The sequence below is a fragment of the Brassica oleracea genome, chromosome C2 (assembly GCF_000695525.1).
Source record: "Brassica oleracea var. oleracea cultivar TO1000 chromosome C2, BOL, whole genome shotgun sequence".
Taxonomy (NCBI): Eukaryota; Viridiplantae; Streptophyta; class Magnoliopsida; order Brassicales; family Brassicaceae; genus Brassica; species Brassica oleracea.
The window spans coordinates 24757966-24763273 of record NC_027749.1 but is presented as its reverse complement, the minus strand read 5'-3'; the positions used below and the strand labels follow the sequence as shown (position 1 = coordinate 24763273).

General features: G+C 35.0%; 1 pseudogene; it reads left to right on the top strand.

Annotated features, from left to right (window-relative positions):
- Nucleotides 1-810: 810 nt before the first annotated feature.
- On the top strand, nucleotides 811-3059 carry LOC106323814 (annotated as a pseudogene).
- Nucleotides 3060-5308: the final 2249 nt, after the last annotated feature.

The following is a 5308-nucleotide window of genomic DNA, read 5'->3' as shown; positions in this document are numbered from 1 at the left end:
AATATTACAAAATTTACATAAAATTTATATATACTATTATAAAAATAAAAATATATTAAATAAAATTAATTTTTATATATAGATATTACTATTTTTGAAATATTTATTAATAAAACTTACGGATCCGGATATCCGGACTTAAAAATTAAGATATTCGTATCCGGATCCGGCTTTGACGGATCCAACATTTTACTATCCGGATCCGGATTCGGCCCCTCCGGATATCCGGATTTTCGGATCGGATCCGGATCGAATCTCGGATCGAATCCGGATCTCGGATAAAAGTCTCAGGCCTAGCTGAGCCCGAACATCATTTATTGTATTTCATCGGTAAAATACTAATAATAGAATAGAATTTAATTAATAAATACAATTTTAATCTTATCAAACTAAATTAAATCAACTCTCATGTGCCACAATATTTTTTTTTTGAAATTTGGGCCTTCAATAGTTTTGGACCGTCCATGGGCATCACATGGTCGTTTTTTAACTCGTAAAACGAAACTCAAAGTGTAAGCCCACGATTTTCACAACTGCATCATGTTTATTCACACAATCCAGTTAATAAATAAACCCATTTAATACAACTCTCTCAAGTCAAACCGAAACCTCTGCATAAGAGCATGATTAATGAAAGAATTCTTAGGGTGAATTTTTAGCAAAATATTAGAAAACATCTCTCAACTTTTAACTAAAAGAAACAATAACCGACTCGTTTAAGAGTCAGTTCTTAGTTTTTTTAATTAAAAGTTAAGAGACGGTTTCTTATATTCCACTAAGATAATGCTCTAACTACTCTAAACGAAGATAATGTGGATCCCATCTTCAAGTGCCATGGAGTCCAGACATTGGCTCCCTATTCCCACGTAAGTCCTTTTCTCTTTTTATCATTACTTTCTCAACTTTGATGAAAGATTACTATGGCTTTAGCTTCATACACAATAGCGTTGACTTTTTGGAACCAGATCGTTAGATTGTGTATTTATGTTTTGTTCTCAAATTTTAAGTAGCTACTGCGTTTTTCTTTCATTTAGTGACAAGCGAAGCAAGAGGAGATTCGTGAGTGAAACAAGTGTTCACAGCACGTTCTCAACTCTAAAACATGTGTTGGTAGTTACAATGCTGGTTGCTCTGTTCACTGTCTACCATTCTCCACCGCTACAAATTGTTGAAAGCACATCAAGTTTTGTTATACTAGAACCCAATATTGCTACTGATCTTCGCTATATATCTACAACTGAGATAAACTGGAACCATATGTCACATATTGTTAAGAGTTACTTACCTAGTAGAAGCGAGTATCAAGGAACAGGCTTTCTAAATGTTAACAATATGGAGATTGATCAATGGAAGGAGGTAATGAAATTTGGCTATGAACATATAGCTCTGCATCTAGACCATGCAGCAGATAACATAACTTGGGATTCTCTATACCCTGAATGGATCGATGAAGCAGAAAAATTTGAATGGATCGATGAAGCAGAAAAATTTGAAGTCCCCATATGTCCTTCTCTTCCTTGGGTTCAAGTTCCTGGTAAACCTCGAATCGATCTTGTCGTTACAAAGCTTCCGTGTAACGTATCAGGAACATGGTCAAGAGATGTAGTTAGATTGCACTTACAACTCGCGGTAGCTCGAGTGGCTTCTTCTTCAAAAGGGCTTCATGATGTTCACGTGATTTTGGTAACTGGTTTCTTCCCAATCCCAAATCTTTTTACAGGTCAAGAGCTTGTGACCAGACAAGGAAACACATGGCTTTATAAGCCTAACCATAGTCAGTTAAGACAGAAGTTACAGCTTCCTATTGGTTCATGTGAACTCTCTATTCCTCTACAAGCTAAAGGTCAGTACTCAGTAGTAGGCATGGGTTTTTCGGTTCAGGTCACTTATTTCAAATATTTTGGATATGATCCATTTAAGAACCGAAGAAATTTTGGTTTGGGTCGGTTGGGTATAATCTGTAAAGTTAAGAACCTGTAAATACCTGAAAAATTTAGGTATAATCTGGTTTCGGTTAAGTTCTTTCTGATTTGGAAATTTCAAATAAAATTATTGGATATTTCAGATTTTTTAAGATATTTTGGATAAAAAAACCCACATTTTTGGATAATTCGATAATTTTAGATAATTTGGATTTTTAGATACTTGCAGACATTTAATTGGTTTTTAAATTATATTATATATATAGTTACTTTATATTTATATATAATAATATTTTATGTATAAATTTGTATTTTATATATTCATATACCTATTCAGTTTTTTTATTCAGCTCCTGCTTTGGTTCGGAAAATTCGAATATAAAAATATATTGGAATGTTCAGATATTTGCGAGTAGGTGTTGATTATTTCGGTTTGGATCGGTTATTTGAATATCGGATAAAATGCTTAGGACTATTCAGTAGCAACTAGCAAGTTTCTTTAGTCTTCAGCCTCTTCTAGTTTTATCTGATGATGATCATTTCTAAATTGCAGATAACTTCTACTCATCAAACACAAAGAAATAAGCTTATGCGACAATCTTGCACTCTGCTTAAGATTATGTCTGTGGAGCTACTGCAGCTGCACAAAGCATTCGAATGTCTGGCTCTACTCACGATCTTGTCATACTCGTCGATGATTCCATAACCGAACACCATAGAAACGGTTTGGAATCTGCTGGATGGAAGATTCAGATGTTTCAAAGAATCAGAAACCCAAAAGCTAAACCAAACGCATACAACGAATGGAACTACAGTAAGTTCTGTCTTTGGCAACTGTCTGAATACGACAAGATCATCTTTGTGGATGCAGACATGCTTATACTTCGAAACATCTACTTCCTCTTCGAGTTCCCTGAGATATCAGCGACGGGAAACGACGGTACGCTCTTCAACTCCGGTTTAATGGTGGTTGAACCCTCCAACGTAACGTTCAAGCTACTTATGGATCATATGGACGAAGTTGTGTCTTACAATGGTGGAGATCAAGGTTACCTCAAAGAGATATTCACATGGTGGCATCATATTCCGAAGCACATGAATTTCTTTTGTTTTCTCCCGACGCTGCTTCAACGTTAGCCCGCTTTTTACTTCCATTTTTCACTACTGTTCCTTCTCCACAGTTCTTTTCCTTCTCTTGTAGCGTATAGTTTTGTTGATGCATATTTCGGATTAACCCAACAAACGGCATCTTCAGCTGCTTCAACGTGAGCCCGCTTTTTATTCCATTCTCTACTACTGTTCCTAGTGCACAGCTCTTTTGCTTCTCTTGTTGCGTACTGTTTTGTTGAAGCATATTACCCGAAGCCGGACTAACCCCGCATACGGCATATACAGCCGCTCCACTATCGTTATCCTTGGAACCTTGCACCCGTTAAGCCGTCTGTGAGTTCAATCCAAAAGATACTTCAACTGCTTCTACTTGCCTAATTAAATACTCATCATCATCCATTCCGAGTGATGCATTCATTTGCGACAAGATATCTCGTTCGGACCTTAAAAATATCATTTTTTCTCCAACAATCTCTCTAAATGTCATGAAAACATTAAAAGACTTGTCTGTCCTATAAAGAGCCTTGAATATTTTATAATCAGTGTCGGTTGCTATCTCCACTGGTGCGGCCCATTTACCAACCATTTCACTCTCCCCATCAATTAGCCAATAAAACATTTCAACCTCTATGTCTCTTCCCAACAAACCATAAGCAGCAAGAATACTATCTTTCAAACCGTTAATGCCTTTGATTTGCGAGAAGTCGACTGCTCTACCAATTCTCTCATTATCTATCTTGAAATCGCAACCACCATTATCATACATTATCCACCGACCAGCCATAACAACAACATGTGACCGTGAGTTTCCTACACCCCAATGAACAATTACAATTAAATTTATACTAACAAAAACGCAAAGATTCGGCAATGTCGAAGGGAGATAACAGTGTACCTTCGGTGGTGTTGCTACTGCTCGCCAGAGCTTTACCACCAAAACTTCCACCGGAGCCACGCACACCGCTATTAGTTTCCAACATTTTCAGATCAGGTGGATGCATTTCGCCGAACATCTCTTCTTCTACTAGGGTTTCTTTATATTATCCACCGGACTATATTATGTCTCACCATTATCAGTTAACCACATCTACTAATTATTTTATTAAATTTATCATCAAGGATTGTACAGCTACTTAAATGGCGCAAAAAAAAGAGAGGTAAAAGTACCCAGATTTACCTAGGTAAAATAGTATTTCATTTTCACCGACGGGATGAAAAAAAAAAATTTAAACCACCGAGTCGGAACCGCCGAGTTTCGCATGTGTGATAAAGTCTTTGGGTCGAGTTTGATGAGTCGCGTGGGTTAAGTTATGTGGGTCGCTCGCGTTAAGTTTGTGGGTCAAAAGGCTAAAAGGCTAAAAGTGTCATCAATTATTTATCTCTTCACTAGGTATGCAAATGCCCAAATAAAACTTGGGCCGACCCATTCCTACAATTAAAAACTTCACGCGACCCGCGTAAGAAACAGACTCTTATAAAATTAGCATAACTTATTTTGTATTATGCCAGCACTATTTTAATGTTTTTGTTTAAATGGTGTATTTTTTATTTTTTAAAATATCAATATAAAATTTTACTAAGCATTTTCAACTGTAAATCCGAATATTAATATTATAATTTCATAAAACAAACAAGTATACTTGAAAATTTCACATTTTATATTTTAATTTTAGTTTTCCATGTAGAATCAATAAAATCACTATAAATAAGAACACACAATCTCATAGTTTATAAATAATAGCTAATTTAGAAAGAAAAAAATCGGTAAACACATCGAGCAGGTTACAACTTTGTCAAAAATTAGAGGTGGGAGTTCGGGTACCCGTTCGGGTTTGGATAATGTATTTTGGATTTTTGGGTATTTCGGTATAGAGGTGTAGAACCCGTTCTGATATTTTTGTGCTTCGGATTGGATTCGGGTATTTTTAGTTCGGATTTGGTTATTTCGGATCGGATTCGGATATTTAGATTTTGAAAGAAAAAAATTAAAATTTCATTTTCAAGTTTCTTTTATTTAAAAATATAACTTCACTTAACTGATTCTTAATTTTGTAATAGATTGAATGATTAATAGATTTGGACATAACATTTTAAAACTAAAAAGACACTAATTTGGTTATTGCTTTAAAGTTTTGGATGTAACTTTTGTTAATTCTTGATGGAAAAAAACTTGACATGCATTTTAAGTGAGTAGAAAATAAGTTTCTCCGTAATTATATGTATTTTATGTGAACTTAAAGTATGTGTAGTATCAATATAAATATTTTAAATAAAAT